General features: G+C 40.7%; 1 pseudogene; it reads left to right on the top strand.

Annotated features, from left to right (window-relative positions):
• The first annotated feature begins 7,071 nt into the window (after positions 1-7,071).
• On the top strand, positions 7,072-8,869 carry LOC100355106 (protein phosphatase 1B pseudogene; annotated as a pseudogene).
• Positions 8,870-9,190: the final 321 nt, after the last annotated feature.

Here is a 9,190-nt window from a genome sequence, read left to right as displayed (position 1 = left end):
ACTGCCTTTCAAATAAATAAATAAATCTTTTTAAAGTAACTCTTTTGCTGCTCACAAGTCACACACTGTTCAACTCTGCCTCTGCTGAGCTTGTCTTCGTTATACTTCATGAATCAAGTAAAAAGGATTTCATGAGAACAATGATCTACTAGGTGCCAAATATGTACCAGGCTCACCAGTTGGGCAGTGCCATGCATATCACATTGCACAACGGCAGCCCTAAAACCATGAGGTATTACGGCCTGGTCCATCACACAATCACATAATTCAATCTTCATAATCAAACAGAGAAATATTATCATTCAATTTACAGATAAGGAAAAAGGCTCATTGAGGTAACTAAAACTACCAGGGCCACACAAATAGTAAAGAATGGAGATGAATTAGAAACTGAGGCCTGATACCAAAGGGCCTGCTATTATCAGGAATAATTCTCCATGCTGTGGGATTTAAAAATAAGCAAGGTGGGGTGTGGCTGGCACTGTGGCATAGTGGGTAAAGCCGCCGCCTGCACTGCAGGCATCCCATATGGGCATCGGTTCAAATACTGGCTGCTCCAGCTCTCTGCTTTGGCCTGGGAAAGCACTGGAAGATGCCCCAAGTCCTTGGGCCCATGTACCCATGCGGGAAGACCTGGAGGGAGCTCCTAGCTTCAGATCAGCTCAGCTCTGGCCATCACAGCCATCTGGGGAGTGAACCAGTAGATGGAAGACCTCTCTCTCCCTCTGCCTCTGCCTCTTTGTATCTCTACCTTTCAAATAAATAAATAAATCTTTAAAAAAAAATAAGCAAGGACTGGTGCCATGGGGCAGTGGGTCAAGCTTCCACTTGTGACATTAGCATCCCACACTGGTGTGCTGGTTCAAGTCTTGGCTACTCAACTTCCAATCCAGCTCTCTACTAATGTTCCTCGGAAAGTAGAAGAATATGATTCAAGAACTTGGGCCCCTGCCACCCATGGGGGAGATGTGGGTGGAGTTCCTGATTCCTGGCTTCAGCATGGCCTAGCTCTGGCTGTTGTGGCCTTTGGGGAGTGAACCAGCTGACAAAGATCTCCACTCCTGCTCCCCTTTCCTCTGGCCACATACTTTTTGTTGCTCTGCCTTTTAAATAAAGAAATCTTAAAAAAAAAAAAAAAAGAGCTAGTGGGCCTGGCATTTGTCTGAAATGCAGTTAGAGAAAATAAGACAGAATCATATAAAATTAAATAGCAATGAAATATTGAAATAATGGCTCAATTCAAAAGAGAAAATGTGTCACATGGAAGACCATGATTAATTGCTAAATAGACCATCAGGCAATAATTGGTATAACCATTTAGAGGAAATGGAAGTCTATAAATATTTACAGGCTTTTACAAACATAGTCAATGTATTGGGGATTTCTAAATAAGTCCCTAAAACTGGAGGCAGCACAAAGGCAGATAATAAAAGAAAAACATGACCTTGATTCTTCTGCAAAAAGGTTTAGTGGAAGAGTAGCCAGCAGGTACTTGTAGAGGAGGAAGATAAAAAAGATCCATGGCAAATATATCAGAACACTGGGAGAGAGATTTGACATGTTTGTTTTCCTTTAGAAAATTTTGATTTTGGATTTAGCTGAAGGCTTTGGGAGTTCAGTATTTTAAACATGTGAATGATATCACTAATGTGAAAATGTAGTATATGCTTTGAGTTTTATTTTGTTTTTAATACAAAATTAGCTAAAGGAGCTATTGATTTTAGAAAAGGAATGTAGAAAGATTTTCTAGTAAGTTAAAGGCTGATAAGAAGGAATTGCACTGTTACTTTTTTTTTTTTTTTTTTTTTTTGACAGGCAGAGTGGACAGTGAGAGAGACAGAGAGAAAGGTCTTCCTTTTTCCGTTGGTCCACCCCTCAATGGCTGCCACGGCTGGCCCACTGCACCGATCCGAAGCCAGGAGCCAGGTGCTTCTCCTGGTCTCCCAGCGGGTGCAGGGCCCACTTGGGCCATCCTCCACTGCCTTCCCAGACCACAGCAGAGAGCTGGACAGGAAGAGGAGCAACCGGGACAGAATCCGGTGCCCCGACCAGGACTGGAACCCAGGGTGCCAGTGCCGCAGGCGGAGGATTAGCCTACTGAGCCACGGCGCTGGCTAGAATTGCAGTGTTACAATCTGAGTAGTAATTTCTAATGTAAATCTAATGTTGATGGATATGACAATTAAAACACTATGTTCTGTGTGCAAATCATGTGGGTAAGGAGATGGAGATGCTGATAAATGCTACAATTTCTCTTTAAAATCTGCATTGCCAATAACAATCATGTGAACTTTTGACCAAGGACAAGTAAGTAGGGTTGGTAAGAAACCTAGAAACAGAATGTCAAATTCAGGCATGGGTTTGATGTCTTCCTCTGACAATGCTTCTCTCAAATAGTTAACTAAGTTATTTGTTAGACAAAGCACATTATAGTAACTGCCAAAGCTATGAGGGCAGAAAAAAGTATGCTCCTACATGGTTGTATATGACTAAATAAAGAAGAAAGGCTAATATTTTATAGGCTTTAGCATGAAAATCACTTTTACATGCATTTTAGCCTGCAACTGCTTATGTGATAAATATTTATTAGACCAATTTTATAGACGAGAAATTGAGCTCAATGAAATTAAGCAATTGGCCTAGTAAGCTGCAGAATGACACTTAAAGTCATGTATTCTAAGTCTGGCTCCAAGAGCTCACAACAAATGCTTGAAGGAGACTTATCCTATCACAAATATACATGTCCCTTCTTCATTTCTACACACTTGTATGGGAAACTTGATTAACCCATCTAAGTCGATATGTCTTCGACATTCAAGACATAGGGAGTTTCAAAAAGTGACTGTATCGGATACAAAGAGCCAAAAGAATTAAAATTAGAAACAGTCATTGGTGGTTAAAAACACTGAATTTTGAGTCAGACCAGCATCTGGCTTGGCCTCCAACTTTTGAAGCAGCGTGATCTTCAGGAGATTTTTGACCTCTCTTGGTCTTCATTTCCTCATTTGTGAAATGCAGGTACGGGACCTAGCTAATGTGATCATTAAATATTCTGTATGCCAAAAACTTAGTTAATACTTAGAATATAACATTTGGAAATAAATGGCAAATCTGCTACCATCATTTCTTCACAAAATATTATATTGAGTATGCATTAGATGACAGGAATATGGAAAAAGAATATGGTACTTGCCCTCATGATATATTTTAGCCCTAGATGCCATCACAATTTTTATCAGAAGTTCACTATTTAAAATTTTTTTCAATCATCCCCAACATATTCTAGCATGCACATATAATTTATAAATTATATGCAGACATTACTAAAATTATATACTTCATAAAACATATACAACAAATAACTGAAAAAGCATAAACAATTAAGATCTTGCTGGATTCTCCTGTTAATCCCTTGAATATACTTTGGAGTTCCTTCTTTTACATCAGGAATCAGGACACTTATCTGCAGAGGGCCAAATAGTAAATATTTAGGGTTCTGCTGACCACACAAAGTCTCTGCTGTAGGTTCATTGCTTTAAAAATGATCTAAACAACCCTTTAAAAATGTAAAGAAACACTTAGCACCAGGATGCAGGATGTAGCTTGCCTGTCTTTCTTTTAGATTGTAGACTTCTTTAGAATAAATTATTCCAGACAATGAACTAATAAATTTCATAGTAAGTTCTGAGTGAAATAAACTCCTTCATGCAGTGGGGAGTGAAGGAGAGGAAGCCACCTTCAGCTAAGATGGTCAGGGGAGACCACATTTCCCCAAGACCTGAAGGGTGGGAAGGAGCCAGCACAGAAGAGCGGAAGAAAACCTCCCAGGCAGCGGGAAGAACATGCAAGCACAAGATCCCGAGGCGGAAAATGACTTGTGTGTTCAAGGGCTCACAGGAAGTCTGTGTGCCTGGAAATAAAGGAGCTAAGGTTTGGGAGTCAGGTGGGAGCAAATCTGGGGAGTTTTGAAGATGATTTCCATAAAGTAAAGCATTTGAAGCAGACCTGTAGTTAGAGGGTATAAAATCAGCTGATTATATGTCTCAGGAAAGTTCACAGACTGAAATGATCACCCGAATGTGGTGGATCGAGGTTTGGCTGCTGGGACAAAACAAAAGTTAGAGAGGTAGACTGTTTTGATGGTGTCCTCTGTTTAAGACAATTATTAAACTTGTAAACTCTTCATTGCTATTCAACCTTGAAATAAAGTCATCACTGAGGCATATGCTATTCTTCCATTAGCCACACCAAGTTTAGACCAAAGCCCTCATATTCCCATGTACTAAAATTAAAATTACCCTGATATGTCTTCCTTGGAAGACCACACAAGAAGTAGGTAACACTGCTTGCCACAAGAAAGGGAAACTGGACTGGGCCGGCGCCACGGCTCACTAGGCTAATCCTCCGCCTGCGGCACCAGCACACCGGGTTCTAGTCCTGGTTGGGGCGCCCGATTCTGTCCCAGTTGCCCCTCTTCCAGTCCAGCTCTCTGCTATGGCCCGGGAGTGCAGTGGAGGATGGCCCAAGTGCTTGGGTCCTGCACCCACATGGGAGACCAGGAGAAGCACCTGGCTCCTGGCTTCGGATCAGCACGATGAGCCGGCCACAGCGGCCATTGGAGGGTGAACCAATGGCAAAAAGGAAGACCTTTCTCTCTGTCTCTCACTGTCCACTCTGTTATAAAAAAAAGAAAAAAAAAGAAAAGGAAACTGGGTATCTACAGCAGAAGTGGGAGGGAAACAACAAACCATGTATCTTATTATGCTCCAGAATCTTGAACCATATGGTTCTAGTACTTACTTGTAAAGCAAATAAATAAAATTAAATTTAAATGTTTTAACTACATTAATTTTGTGCAGCACCACGAAAATGAAGCAATTCTCTAAAGATTCATTTGACTGGAGAAAACAGGAAATTTTGCCACTCCAGTATTGTCAGAACATGATTAAATGACAACTTGGCAAAGTGTGTATATGCATGTAACAATATGATATCCCAAAAATCCTAAGTTAATGAAAAAATTTAAGAGAGAATGGAACTCTTTATATGCAGAGGATCAGTTTGGCATACATTAAGTGAGGATTTCGGCAGTTTGCTCCCACACAGAAACATAAAGTGAAGGGTACTGTTTGAGTACTAGTTATAGCATTAAATCTCAATGTACAGCACACTAAGGACAGAGATCCTACATGGGGAGTAAGTGCACAGTGACTCCTGTTGTTGACTTAACAAATTGACACTCTTGTTTATGGCATCAGTAATCACCCTAGGCTCTTGTCATGAGCTGCCAAGGCTATGGAAGCCCCCTGAGTTCACCGACTCTGATCATATTTAGACAAGGCCATGGTCAAAGTGGAAGTTCTCTCCTCTCTTCAGAGAAAGGTACCTCCTTCTTTGATGACCTGTTCTTTCCACTGGGATCTCACTCGCGGAGATCTTTCATTTAGGGTTTTTTGTTTGTTTGTTTTTTGTTTTTGTTTTTGTTTTTTTGTTTTTTTTTGTTTTTTTTTTTCCCCGCAGAGTGTCTTGGCTTTCCATGCCTGAAATACTCTCATGGGCTTTTCAGCCAGATCCGCATGCCTTAAGGGCTGATTCTGAGGCCAGAGTGCTGTTTAGGACATCTGCCATTCTATGGGTCTGCTGTGTATATCACTTCCCATGTTGGATCATTCTCTCCCTTTTTTATTCTATCAGCTAGTATTTGCAGACACTGGTCTTGTTTATGTGATCCCTTTGGTTCTTAGTCCTATCATTATGATCAATTGTGAACAGAAATTGATCACTGGGACTAGTGAGATGGCATTGGTACATGTCACTTTGATGGGATTGAACTGGAATCCCCTGGTATGTTTCTAACTTTACCGTTTGAGGTAGGTCAGCTTGAGCATGTCCCGAATTGCACATCTCTTCCCTCTCTTATTCCCACTCTTATGTTTAACAGCGATCACTTTTCAGTTAAGTTTCAGCACTTGGGAATGATTGTGTATTGATTGCAGTGTTCAGCCAAAAGTATTAAGTAGAACAAACAAAAAAAAATACTAAGAGAGATAACATATTGAGTTGCTCATCAACAGTCAGGGTGAGGACATGTACCCATTTTTTGTGTGTATTTTGCTAGTATGTATAATTCTATGATAAACTATCATCCTATAGATGGTTTTGACATTTACAGCTTCTTTTGTATTGTTTAATTATTACTGTTAAGCTTGAATATTGTAATTTGATTTCAGTTAATTTGAATTCTGCCAGGCTATTGTCTGTTCATAGCTTCATGTACTTTTCTGTTGTTCTATTTCATGATATGTGTATAAGTCTCTTTTACCCTTTTTGTAATTTTTGCCATCAATTTGTAAAAGAACATATTTGTACTAAATATATTATTTGTTTTAAGTTTACTTTATGATGTTTCTTCAATTTTAGAATCATTCTATTTTTGAATCATGTGCATTGCTTGTTTCTCACACCCCCAAATGACCCTATTTCATTAAAAAATCTTGGGAAAATACTAAAAAAAAAAATAAATAAATAAAAAAGAGAGAATGGAAGCAGCATATTTAGTATTTCAAAAGTCAACTTACAGGACGGCGCCACAGCTCACTTGGCTAATCATCCGCCTGCTGTGCCGGCACCCTGGGTTCTAGTCCTGGTTGCCCCTCTTCCAGTCCAGCTCTCTGCTGTGGCCCAGAAATGCAGTGGAGGGTGGCCCAGGTCCTTGGGCCCTGCACCCGCATGGAAGACCAGGAGGAAGCACCCGGCTCCTGGCTTCAGATTGCTGCTGGGGGTGAACCAACGGAAGGAAGACCTTTCTCTGTCTCTCACTGTCTAACTCTGCCTGTCAAAAAAAAAAAAAAAAGTCAGCTATGGCAATACATCCCCACGTGCCTGCCTTCCTTGTTTCCCACTCTCCACCCTCTGCTGAAACAAAACCACCACCTTTCCCCAGCCTGCTTCCGGTCTTCGTCTGTGACGTCACTTCCGGTCTCTGCACTTAAGAGAGGCGTTTATTTCCTCCAGAGAGGGCCTAGGAGGAACTTTTTTTTTTTTTTTTTTGGAGGACTTTATTACTAGCCAATCAGTAGCCAACTCCCACAATTCCGGGTGGGTCTAGGCCTCCACACCTATAACTGGCCAGCCTGTTGGATCCTTTATGGCAGTTATTTAACTCAAGGCTTAGAGGTCAGAGATAAGGGGGCACGGCCCTGGCAGAATGGAAAGGATCCGCACACTTTCTGGGTTGACCATTTTTGAAGACTAGCCACTTTTTGGATACCTCCCAGCCTTTTGCGTGTTCATTTAAAAAACACCTGTGTAAAGGACTTGGAAATTGGTTCCGTGACGGACACGCACAGAAAGCCAATAACTGAGAGTTTGAGCCACCGTTTGGACCCATAATAAAGGGAATCACTAAGGCTCGGGCTGTGCGGGGCATGGCGCACATTCATTACTAAACATGGGTGCATTTCTGGATAATCCCAAAACTGAAAAGCATAATGCTCATGGATGCTGGATGCTGGAAATGGTTTATATTATGGCCTGAGCAGCATGCAATGATGGTGAGTGGAGATGGAAGATGTGCACACAGCTGTTGTGGGTATTTATAACCGCTTGGAAGACTGGTCATTTTTTGCAGTGTATGATGGTCATGTTGGAATCCGAGTGGTGAACTACTACTGCTCAACACATTTGTTAGAACAGATCACTATCAATGAAGACTTTAGGGCAGCTGGAGAATCAGGATCTGCTCTTGAGCCTTCAGTGGAAAATGTCAAGAATGATATCAGAACTGTCTTTGAGACTTGATGGCTTTGTGACTAACTTTTCAGACCTCAGAAATGGGATGGACAGGAGTGGTTCTGCTGCATGGGAGTTATGGTTTCACCTAAGCATGTCTGTTTTAACTGCGGTGATTCATGTGCCATTCTCTATAGAAACAGACATGTCTGTTTTCCTACCCAGGATCACAAACCCTGCAATCCAAAGGAAAAGGAGCGAATTCAAAATGCAGGAGGCAGCGTCATGATACAAAGTGTTAATGGTTCATTAGCAGTGTCTGGCGCTCTGGGGGACTGTGATTAAAAGTACGTTGAAGGCAAGGGCCCAACAGAACAACTTGTTGCTCCAAAGCTTGAGGTTTATGAAATTTTAAGGGCATAAGAAGATGAATTTATCATCTTGGCTTGTGATGGGATCTAGATTGTTATGAATAATGAGGAGCTCTGTGAATCTATGAAGTCTAGGCTTGAGGTATCTGACCACCTGGAAAACGTGTCCAATTGAGTAGTGGACACTTGTTTACATGAGGGAAGTCTAGTAGCATGAGTATTGTACTAGTTTGCTTTTCAAATGCCCCCAAAGTCTCAGATGAAGCAATGAAGAAAGATTCAGAATTGGATAAACACCTGGAGTGAAGAAATTACGGAGAAATTTGGTGAGGAAGGAAGGCCTGATCTTGCCCATGTCACAGCATCTTGCCTGCAAAAAATATCCCAAATTTGTCTGCTGGGGGAAGTCTCGCTGGCAAGCACAATGTTATTGAACCTGTTTACAGTAGACTGAATCCACACAGAGAAAGCAATGGGGGTGCTGGATATCTAGAAGACCCATGGTAGCCTTAGAAATATTTTAAAATGCTTTTCATTCCAGAAATTGGAGGCAAAAAACTTATAATTACAATTTTATTCAATACAAGGGAAAACCACTCTTGTGGATTCCCAATGTTTTGTGATACATGAGCAGAAAATCATTAGCATTTCCCATCATTTGTTCATATTTATGTTTTCTGATAATTGCCATTTGTAGTATTGCCTATACTACAGTATATTTTGCCAACCTCAGGCAAACTGGTTACATCTGTGATGAACTTCTGGCCCTAAAAACCAATGGAGTTATTTTAACACAAATCAATAAATGTGCCTGAGGTGCATAGGAATACAGTTAGCTATACTCTAAGATATATTTTTTTTTATCAAAACACACAAACACTTAAGCCTGTAAGAGCAAAGAATTATATGACCTGTTCCTTTTTTCCATTCATCAAGTTGGAAGCCTTTTGCAGCTCTGTGGCTTGGAATTGCATTTGAGCAATTTACTATAGAATATGTATTTATTATTAATTATTATTTAATTTTTCCCCAAATTTTACCTGTATTACCATAGTAGGTTCTCCAATAATGTCCAAATTGTAATATTA

Source organism: Oryctolagus cuniculus, chromosome 2, assembly GCF_964237555.1.
Source record: "Oryctolagus cuniculus chromosome 2, mOryCun1.1, whole genome shotgun sequence".
NCBI classification, from domain to species: domain Eukaryota; kingdom Metazoa; phylum Chordata; class Mammalia; order Lagomorpha; family Leporidae; genus Oryctolagus; species Oryctolagus cuniculus.
This window is presented reverse-complemented; position numbering and strand designations above follow the sequence as displayed.